The sequence below is a fragment of the Bos grunniens genome, chromosome 20 (assembly GCF_055505025.1).
Source record: "Bos grunniens cultivar Pamir isolate PY7600 chromosome 20, Bosgru_T2T1.0, whole genome shotgun sequence".
Taxonomy (NCBI): Eukaryota; Metazoa; Chordata; class Mammalia; order Artiodactyla; family Bovidae; genus Bos; species Bos grunniens.
In genome coordinates, this window is record NC_141184.1 from 49,257,931 (window position 1) to 49,269,710 (window position 11,780).

At 38.9% G+C, this 11,780-nt stretch overlaps 1 long non-coding RNA gene across 1 annotated transcript; it reads right to left on the bottom strand.

Annotated features, from left to right (window-relative positions):
• Nucleotides 1-1,755: 1,755 nt before the first annotated feature.
• On the bottom strand, nucleotides 1,756-9,026 carry LOC147350381 (uncharacterized). The gene is made up of 2 exons (XR_015148795.1): nucleotides 8,743-9,026; nucleotides 1,756-5,675 (listed from the first exon to the last, which is right to left on the bottom strand). It is a non-coding gene; the product is annotated as an uncharacterized LOC147350381 (long non-coding RNA).
• Nucleotides 9,027-11,780: the final 2,754 nt, after the last annotated feature.

Consider the following 11,780-nt stretch of genomic DNA (forward strand, 5'->3'; position numbering starts at 1 on the left):
CCCTTGACTAAGGGGGGAAAAAATAAAAGGGATCATGAATCTCCATGCATCTCTCATTTTCTTCCTATAATATTCTCAAGTCAAATGAATGATGTCTAAAGTTTATGTCCTTCCAGTATATGAAATAGGTATTAGAAACACAGGTTTCTGTTCAAGATGGCAACCGGGGAGGATCTGGGCTCACATCCACTCACAGACATAATGAATTTGCAGCTAATTATAGAACAAGTGCCTGGGGGAGCAGTGGTTGGGGAGACACTAAAAACTGACTGATTCTATGCATCAGGCAAACAATCAGACGAAACACCCATATGGAAGGGGTAGAAAAGTCTGGGACATAATCTCACCAAAATCCCACCAGCTGTGAGGCAACCCACAGTCAGGAGGGAACTCAAAACCCAGAGCTTCTCCCTGAGGAGGGAACTGTTTGAACCCCACAGCAGTTACCCCAACTTTTAAGACAAGTACCTGAGAGACAAGCCCCAAAACATTTAGCTTTGAAAACCAAAGGTGCCCCAAGGCCCACCAGGTAACAGAAATCTGAGAAAGCACCCTGAAGGGGCTGGCTGTGGGCTCACTCACCCTAGGGCTGACCCAGAGGCGTTCGCATTGTGGTGAATGAGGCCCCTTTGCTAATCTCGCCTGAAGGGCAATCATGGAATTCATGGCTGTGGGGTGCCATCTTCAATCCTCACGCTAGTCAGGGAACACCAACTTTTGTTTGTTTGTTGTTGTTGTTTTAATACAAGGCTTTTTTTCTTTCTTTCTGTCCTCTTTTTTTCTGTGGGCTAAGTTTATACACTCCCTCTCTAATTCCACTTCCAGCGTGGGCGCCATGTCCACACTCCAGGCCATGAATAGCTCTAGGAGGGGAATATTTACAATGTCTGGGGCCCAGGTTTTGCATCTGCTGGGGAGGGGACACTCCGACTACCTGGTTTTGGTGGCCACGGTGGGCTTGCTTTTCTGGGTCCCAGAGGCTTGCAACAAACGGAAAGACAGTTCTTGGCAGCTACCACCTCAGGGCACATTTCAGGCTGCTAACTGAAACAGCAGCCCAGTCTTTTGGTGAGGGAAGCCCATTTGCTCGGCCTGGACCGTTGACCTGAGGCGCAAACTTCCTTTTTGCCACACAACAAGAGGCCTGTAGAGTGCCTCTCAGTTCTCGCAGAGGAGAGGCTGTGAGCGCCATCTTTGTTCTCCCTATGCCTTCCTACAGCTTGCTGACATCTCTTTGAAGGGAGCTTATACACTCCACTGTCTGGAGCCCCTTGAAGGTACCTTCCAGATCACCTTCCAGATGGCCTGGGGGCTTATGCTTGGGGGGCCTGCAGGACTGTATATATATTTGCATATTTTAAAAGCTGCTACCCAAGGGTCTGGATTTCCGTCAGCCTGAATCTAGGTGCGTGAATCTAGATGCTCCTGTTTGTTACACTGACAGGTTTTGGCACAACCTCAACTACTGGAAGCCATTAAAAATGAAATAATTGGCTTGGACCATCACAAAGATTTGAGAGACAATCAAGAGCTAGGGCAGTGTTGAATGATGAGGTTCGTTTCCTACTCCTTCCAGACTGGGAGAGGTGCTGTTTTGTCTACTACAGAGAAACCAACACAGAGTCAAGCAAAATGAGGAAATAGGAATATGTTCAAAATGAAAAACAAGATAAAAATCTCAGGAGGGAAAAAAGCCCTAATGAAACAAAGATAATTATCAGAATTTGGAAAAACAAAGGTAAATAAACCTTTGAATTTTAGTAATTAAATAATTTATTTAATAATTTAATTTTTAAAAGTAATGCAGAAATCCTTGATCTGTTTCTTGCAAAAAGTAGACTGCCCAAATCAAATCTCCTATAGGACATCATTATGTTCTATGTACACATCTGTGTCCACAGACACAATAATTTAGTAGTGGTTTTTTAAAATCAATGTCAATAATAGTAACAGTATTTGTTAAGAACTTCCTACAAGTCAGGCACTGTGTTAGTTGTTTCTAGTTCAGTTCAGTTCAGTCGCTCAGTCGTGTCTGACTCTTTGAGACTCCATGAATAGCAGCATGCCAGGCCTCCCTGTCCATCACCAACTCCCAGAGTTCAAACTCATGTCCATCAAGTCAGTGATGCCATCCAGCCATCTCATCCTCTATCATCCCCTTCTCCTCCTTCCCCCAATCCCTCCAAGCATCAGAGTCTTTTCCAATAAGTCAACTCTTCGCATGAGGTGGCCAAAGTATTTGAGTTTCAGCTTTAGCATCAGTCCTTCCAATGAACACACAGGAATGATCTCCTTTAGAATGGACTGGTTGGATCTCCTTGCAGTCCAAGGGACTCTCAGGAGTCTTCTCCAACACCACAGTTCAAAAGCATCAATTCTTCGGCGCTCAGCTTTCTTCATAGTCCAACTTTCACATCCATACGTGACCACCGGAAAAACCATAGCCTTGACTAGATGGACCCTTGTTGGAAAAGTAATGTCTCTGCTTTTGAATATGCTATCTAGGTTGGTCATAACTTTCCTTCCAAGGAGTAAGCGTCTTTTAATTTCATGGCTGCAGTCACCATCTGCAGTGATTTTGGAGCCCAAAAAATAAAGTCTGACACTGTTTCCCCATGAAGTGATGGGACCAGACGCCATGATCTTCGTTTTCTGAATGTTGAGCTTTAAGCCAACTTTTTCACTCTCCTCTTTCACTTTCATCAAAAGGCTTTTTAGTTCCTCTTCACTTTCTGCCATAAGGGTGGTGTCATCTGCATATCTGAGGTTATTGCTATTTCTCCCGGCAATCTTGATTCCAGCTTGTGCTTCCTCCAGCCCAGCGTTTCTCATGATGTACTCCATATATAAGTTAAATAAGCAGGGTGACAATATACAGCCTTGATGTACTCCTTTTCCTGTTTGGAACCAGTCTGTTGTTCCATGTCCAGTTCTAACTGTTGCTTCCTGACCTGCATATAGGTTTCTCAAGAGGCAGGTCAGGTGGTCTGGTATTCCCATCTCTTTCAGAATTTTCCAGTTTATTGTGAGTTGTTTCTAGAGCGTTCCCTAAAAAAAGAAAAATGCTTCTAGAGCTACTGATGACTTGTGTCTCCAAAATCTAAGAAAAGTCTCTATAATACTCTTTGGGGCTCACTAGAAACGTTTCCCATTAGGAAATGGCTTTTGGTTGTTCTGCTTTTCCACCTAAGAAAGAGTTGAAGGTATTTAGTCTGGATGGAAAGAAGAGCTTCCTAATGCCTAAATTATTAAAAACAGAAATACATGTATTATTTAAATCACACAGAGTTGGCCTCTAACCAAAGAAGAGAAAGGTAAGACATAAACACAGAAAGCATTTAATTCCTTCTTTGTATATGTAAAAGGTATAAATGGTGTACTTTGAAGATAGCAACAGGATCCAAAATTGATGAATCATGTGGTTAATGTCATTATGTAAAACAGCTATGAAAACATTTGAAGCAAAAATAGTATGCTTTCTCTCATACCTGTACAAACATTAAGGGCTTTCCCATGAAGATAATCACTAAATAACAAATAATGCCATTTGTTCTAGTCCTTAGTAATTGCTAAATGTCACATTTACATTATTACTTTTTTCTTTTTCTGTTTTTAAAAGTAGTATTTGCTCATTAAAAGAAAATCTGGGACATTAAGATTAAGATGATAAGAAGGGAAATCACCCATAATCTCACTACTCAGAATTTATGACTTTAATTTTTTCTGGTAGATTCATTCTAGCCTTTTCCTTAAACAAACTTTATCTTTTTTTCACAGTTAAGAAACAACTGCATATACACATTTTTTGAACTTTTTTTTCAATTAATCTTATGCAATGAGTACTTTCCCAAGTCATTAATAATTCTTCTTACATGTTAGAAGATACAGAATATTACATTTCTAACTAAACCTCTATTTTCAAGCATTTAGGCTGCTTCCAATAATTTCCTATTATGACAAAGCACTAAAAATATAATATTAATGACATCACAACACAGCTCTATAAAAGAGTAAAAGAGCTCCTATTCCATGAAGAGGCAAACAGACATGGTACTTTCCTCCATTAAGCTGGATCATGAAATAATTAAAAGAAAGACAGACTAGAGAGTTCTCTCTGATTGCAACATATTGATTAATAGGGTAGACCCCATCACCAACATGAAAGATGTTCCGTACCTCTTTTTGCCCATCTTTGCTATCTACTATTAATCCCTCCTCTCCAAGAAAACTAGAAGTCTGTTGGCCAGAGGTCTGTTGGCCACAGAAATGGCCCTGTGCACTTTAACCTCAAACCAAATTCCCCAAAGTACCAACATTGATCTAGAATATTTCCTCATCCAGTACCACTGGGTCCCACAACTGCAGCAGTACCATTTGTATTATTTTATATGTAATGGTCTTCCTTGGACTTTTGTATCATTGCCCCACACTGTTGCTTCACATTTATACAACAGCAAAATGAACAAAAGGACAGAGACAGCCTATTGAAGAAGTCTTTTTACTGGTCTCACCACAGTGCTAATGTTGGAAGCTCCTTTGGCTTCAGTGTTGAAGATTTCACTTGTTAAATCAGTTTGAACATATTTTCCACATGGAAAGGTTTTTTGTTTTTTTTAAAGACACCTCACCTCCACCCCCACCAAGGTACAGGGGCCACAGGACTTCTCCAAAACAAAAACTGAACCAGGACAACAAAGAAATTGCTTGCTCCTACAACCAGGCTGCTGCTGGAGTATCCGACTCTGTGTGACCCCATGGACTGCAGCCCACCAGGCTCCTCCATCCATGGGATTTTCCAGGCAAGAGTAGTGGAGTGGGGTGCCATTGCCTTCTCCGACAACCAGACTAACAGGCACCAAATAACAAGAAGCAGAGTCTACTCTTGGTTGAAGATCAGGAGCAGAGAGAAAAGCCTCTGAGATACAGGAAGGTTTAAAGCTGCAGATGGAGCAAGAACATTGAAAAACTCTTCCAGTAATTCAACCTCCACCGCAAAGTAGTAGAGGAATTTGAAGCTAGTGATATATTGAAGGTAACTACGTTGTTGTTGTTGTTCAGTCACTCAGTCATGTCCAACTTTTTGTGACCCCATGGACTGTAGCACTCCAGGCTTCCCTGTCCTTTGCTATCTCCCAGAACTTGTTCAAACTCAAGTCCATTGAGTTGGTGATGCCATCCAACCATCTCATCCTCTTTCATCTCCTTCTCCTCCTGCCTTCAATCCTTCCCAGCATCAGGGTCTTTTCAAATGAGTCAGTTCTTCCATCAGGAGGCCAGAGTATTGAAGGCTCAGCTTCAGCATGAGTCCTTTCAATGAATATTCAGGGCTGATTTCCTTTAGTATTGACTGGTTGGATCTTCTTGCAGTCCAAAGGACGCTCAAGAGTGTTCTCCATCACCACAGTTCAAAAGCATCAGTTCTTCAGTGTTCAGCCTTCTTTATGGTCCAACTCACACATCCATACATGACTACTGGAAAAACCATAGCTTTGACTAGATAGACCTTTGTTGGCAAAGTAATGTCTCTGCTTTTTAATATGCTGTCTAGGTTGGTCATAGCTTTTCTTCCAAAGAGCAAGTGTCTTTTAATTTCATGGCTGCAGTCATCATCTACAGTGATTATGGAGCCCGAGAAAATAAAGTCTGCCACTGTTTCCACTGCTTCCCCATGGTAACTATAGCAAAACAAAAAAAACAAACACAAAGTCAACTCCTGATTAGACTGAATAACACTATCACCCTCTTCCCCCACTGATGGCCTAACAAAGGAAGTGTCATGTCCATTTCTAGTCATACAAATATTTACCTCAGATCTGTTATATCAGGCAATCAATCAAAATTAGAGAATACACCAAAATATTAAGGATAATAACTCACTTTCAAAACACAAAGCAGCCAACAGAAGAGACTTAGAGATGAACCAGATGTTGCAACTATCAGAGAAGTAATTTAAAATCACTAATTAATATATTTAAAGATTCTACTAGAAAAGGTGAACAGCATGAAAATCCAGATGGAAATCTTAAGCAGAGCAATCAATACTATAGGGGGAAAAAATGAAAGTGCTAAAAGTAAAAAATAATAATAACAGAAAAAGAATGCCTTTAACTGGATGATTAATAAACTCAATAAACCAAAGGAACTAAGTGGAAAAAACATTAGTAAACTTATAAAAATAGTCATTAAAAATTCCCCAAATTTATAAAATGGAATATTATTAGGTCATTAAAAAAGAATGAAACTTTTCCATTTGCAAAATTTTGTTGAACCATGAGGGCATTATGCTAAGTGAAAGAAGTCAGACAGACAAATACAAATCCCATATGATCTCTTTTATATGTGAAATTTTTGAAAAGGAAAAAATACCCTTGTAGATATAAGACAAACAGCATGCCAGTTGTAATTAATAATACTGTTTGTAGTATGGTACTGGCATAAAAACAGATATATAGATCATTTTAATGGGATAGAAAGCCCATAAATAAGCCCATGCTCTTATGGTCAATTATCTACAATAAAGGAGGCAAAGAATATACAATGAAGAAAAGACAGTTTCCTCAATAAGTGGTGCTGGGAAAACTGGACAGCTATTAATACACATAGAAAAGTGAAATTAGAACATTCTCTAACACCATATACAAAGGCAAACTCAAAAATGGATTTATGATGTAAATGTAAGATCAGCTACTATAAAACTCCTAGAGGAAAACATAAGCAGAACACTCTGACAAAAATTGCAGCAATATCTTTTTAGATTCATCTCCTAGGGCAGTGGAAATAAAAACAAACAAACAAAAAACCTATAAAAATAAACAAATGGGGCCTAACTAAAATTTAAAACTCTTGCATAACAAAGGAAACCATTAACAAAAATAAAAAAAACAACCGAAGGACTGGGAGAAAATATGTGCAAATGAAGCAAACAACAAGATTAATCTCCAAAATACACAAAAAGTTCACAGAGCTCAATATCAAAAAACAAACAACCCAATCAAAAAACAAGCAGAAGATCTAAATAGACGTTTCTCCAAAGAAGGCATTCAAATGACCAAAAAGCACATCAATAGATGCCTAACATTAGAGAAATGCTAAACAAAACCACTGTGAGGTATTTCCTCACACTTGTAAGAATGGCCATCATCAAAGTCTACGAACAGTACATCCTGGAGAGGGTGTGAGGGAAAGGGGACTCTCCTACACTTGTTGGTGGAAATGTAAATTGGTATAGCCACTATAGAGAACAGTATGGAGGTTACTTAAAACACTAAAAAATAGAGCTACCATATGATCCAGGAATCCCAGGCTGTGGCATATATCCAGAGAAAACCACAATTCGAAAAGATACATGCATGCTCCCCAGTGTTCACTGCAGCACTATTTATAACAGCCAAGACATAGAAGCAACCTAAATGTCCACTGACAGATGAACAGATAAAGAAGATGCGGTACAAATATACAATGGAGTATCACTCAGCCGTTATAAAAGAATGAAATAATGCCATCTGCAACAACATGGATGAACCTAGAGGTTATCATACTAAGTGAAGTAAATCAGACAAAGACAAATACCATATGGTATCACTTATATATGGAATCAAAAAGTGATACAAATGAACTTATTTATGGAACAGAAATAGACTCACAGACATAGAAAATAAACTTGTAGTTACCAAAGGGGATAGTGGAGTGGGGGGAGATAGAAATTAGGAGTTCGAGATTAACATATACACACTACTATATATAAAATAAGTAAGCAACAAGGACCTACTCTTGAGCACACAAACTATACACAATATCTTGTAATAACTTGTAATGGGAAATGATCTGAAAAAGAACGTGTATATGCATATATATATATATATATATATATATATATATGAAATCACTTTGCTGTATATTTGAAACTAACACATCACTGTTAATCAACTACACTTCAATATTTTAAAAAAAGAAAAAATAATAATACTGTTTGCATTGAAAGTTACAAACAGAATAGACCTAAAACTCTCATCACAAGAAAATGAAACACTGTAACCATGTGTGGTCATTTCTAAATATATTCAAATATCAAATCATTATATTGTACACCTGAAATGAATATAATATTATATGTCAATTATACTTTAAAAAAAATGGTTAACTACCCAAACAAAAACAAAGAGACAAAAAGTGAGTGAAGAAAAGCAAAAATTATAGAGCCATCAGAACTATGGGTCTAACTTGTGTAAGGTATAAAAAATATTTGAAGAGATAAAGACTGAGAATTTCCCTCCAGATCATGAAATATATAAGCAACAGGTCTAAGAAGCTCAGAGGATTGCCACCAAAATACATATTAAAATAACAAAGTAAAGAAGAGAAAGAGAAGGAAAACCCATACCACCCACACACATCTAGACCCATCATAATCAAGTGGATTAAAACTAAATATAAAGAGAAAATTTTGAAGACAGTCAAAGAAAAAGGAAACCGTACATACAGAAGAGAAAAGATAAGAATGCCAGTAAGCTTCTTATCTGAAACTACACAAGCCAGAAGAGAGATACCTCTAAGATACTGAGCTGGGCTAGGGGATGGGGGTTGCAGGGGGACAATTAACCCAAAATTTATACCCAGTGAAAACTTACTTCAAAAATGAAAGAGGAAGACTTCTTCAAATATGGAAAAATTAAGTTTGTTACCAGCAGAACTACACTACAGAAAATGTTTAGGGAAGTTCTAAAGACAGAAAATGATACTAACCTGAGAAACAAGCAGAACCCCAGAAATAGTTAAAATTAAGGTTTTCCTAGCTTCAGGTGGATGAAGTTATCTTTAATATAAAAAGTCAATCGAGTAAACTCTGTTGGTGCTCCACCCAGACCCCATTTACTGGGCAGGAGCACCTTCTCCCATGTGCTGGAGGGGGAAGGGCTGCTATCAGCTCACAGCTGCACTTTGCTCTTGAGAATTGTCCTTGACAAGTGGCAACCACTTGGACACAAATATGTGGGAGGTTATGCCTAGCCCTCAAGTGGGCTGCAGCCAAAGACTCACAGATACGGGGGACCAAGAAGACCTGCCTCCTTACCTCAACCTAACTCTGTGGTGCTATTGGTGTTTCAGAGTTCCCTGTTCACGAGCTGAGGCTAGCATTAGCTGAAAGAACATCTTTGTCCAACCTTTTCCCCTGCCTATCCTGTTTCCTTCCCTTTCTGTCAAGTTTCTCCTGAAAACTCTCATTCAGGATTCCCTATCTCAATCTCTAATTCTGAGGACCCTAACCCAAGACACTCAATGTTTCCCCACAAAGCATGATGTTGCTGTAGTTTTTGTACATGCTGTTTATCAAGTTAAGGACTTCCTTTCTATTTCTCGTTTCCCGAGGAGTTTATATCAAGAATAGGTGCTATTTTTTTCTGTCAATTTTCCCCACATTTATTCTTATGATCATATGGATTTTTTATCTCTCTCTCTCTCTCTCTTTTTTTTTTTTTTTTGGTTAATGTGATAATTTATGTATAATAGAATTCTTGGAATAAATGAAACTTGGTCACAATGTTTTAAAAAAGAACTTAATAAACTATTAATAGTTTTTAAACATACTTGTAAAATACAAGGATTTTCTTTTGTGTGTGTGTGTGTGTGTTTTTACAAGTGTTCACCTATAAAGATGATAGGAAGGAAAAAGAGAAGGAGATATTCCAAATACACTTACACCTTCTTAAGTTGCTAACTACAGAACTCCAGGTTGGCAAAAAAAAAAAAAAAAAGACAGCCCTGCCTGCTGGTAAGGGGGCACTGAGAGGGGATGCAAGTTTCCATCAATTGTCTGACTTCTAAAACCAGCTTGTGCTTGAAAAGCCAATGCAACTCTATGCTACAGCCCATGGGCAGATCTTTCTGAGCATCAGAATACACGGCTCAAAAATCTCAGGATTATGAGAGTCGAGAGCATAGAAGGAATCCAAAAACTGGCATATGGCCTTTCACAGAATAGATTTTCAATAAATATTGGCAGATCAACAGATTTCTGTCACTTTTAGTCATAGAATCCCTTTCTCATCTTTATTTGGTCATTTTAGAAGTTGGAGGAACTTGGACCCAGTTGCTAGAGTCATTTCATCACTAAATCTTTATCTTCATTAATGAGAAAAAAATAGCCATCAACATTCTGACTAGAATATGCATGAGTCTTTATGTATGGACTGATGTCACCAAACAACCCCACCCCTCAAATACACAAGCTCTGGAGTGATGACAAGTTGACTGTGACCCAACAGACCCATTCAGTCTCTCCTGTAATTTCTATTCTTGAGGTGGCTTATCAAGGCTGATACAGTCTTTAACTGTAAGGGTAAAATTTTCCAAGCCTGTTACCCACTCTAAGTGTCTTTTTGCAGTCTCTTCTAAATTCTGCATTCCTCCAATGCTGTGAATGTATCTTGTCTTTCATTCTGTCTTCCCTGGGAAAATCCTAAGGACACGGGAGATTTAGTCAATCCTTACTGAATAAGATAAGACTGGCCCATGGACCTCCACACTGGACCTCGGATTCACTAACACCATTCTTTAGCCTGAGGCGCTACTAAAGAATGTATCCATGATAGTACTGAAGACCAAAATCCTTATATACTCTGAAATCATTAGCTTTCTCTAAATTTCTGTCTATGATCCTTCCACTTCTTCATGAGATCCAGTGCCATTAACCTGAAGATCTAGACTGCTAAGAGTACTTTTCAAACAGTTGATCAGCCATGAAATAAATACTCATGAATACTCAGCACCATCTGATTGGTGCTGACTTATGACTTGGTTTTTCAGGGAACTCTCCCATGTCTCAGTTTAATCATTTCACCAAAGAAGAGCTTGTGCTGTTTGTCAGCTCAAACCACTGTTGTTAAAAGAAACTGGCCTCTCCCTTACTTTCCCAGATTTGATCTGTTCTTTCCTACCCTTTGTAAAAGTATTTCTCTGAACAATCTTATTGCTGATGCAGCTAGTATTAATTTGCCACCAATAGCTTCTGTTTCTTCTCTTTACCCTGGAATCACTTTAGTTTGAGAGGCAACAATCAATGGAAAATGGCCCCTATCCCTTACATCTTTGGCTTCTAATATTTTACCAGAGTTCTAACCCTAAGCATTTTGTTATAACATTATATCAAGTTACACCAATTAATTTTACTTTAGAGATCATCAGATTATTGGAGGAGGTGAAAGAAACCTCAGTAATTCACTAGTCAACTCCATTTTACCAAAACTGAGCTCCCAATATAAATGCCTTAGACTACGCTTAGCCTTAGCTTCCATGGTGGCTCAGATGGTAAAGAATCTGAAATGGGGAGACCCAGTTTCAATCCCTGGATTAGGAAGATCCCCTGGAGAAGGGAATGGCTACCCACTCCAGTATTCTTGCCTGGAGAATCCCATGGATTGAGGAACCTGGCAGGCTACAATCCACAGGGTCACAAAGAGTCGGACACGACTGAGCAACTAACACTTTCACGTTTAGAGACAGAACTGAGACAAAACATCAAGTGTAGCCCTTTTCTAGAAAGCGCACTGTATTACCCTATGAGCAAGACCAAATCTGAGAAAATGAGCTTGCAGGTTCATGCCCAGCAACACGAAAATTTCCCAACTCTCTGGAAACAATGTGGTAATTTAGGTAAGCGAGATCTCACTATGGGTTTCTTGCCAGAATGAGGTAGCAGGGCTGCCCTGAACAAGGACACCTCCTGGAGATTTTCTTGCTGTGTCCCAAAGACAAAAATGGTCCGTGACAAATCTTTTTCACGT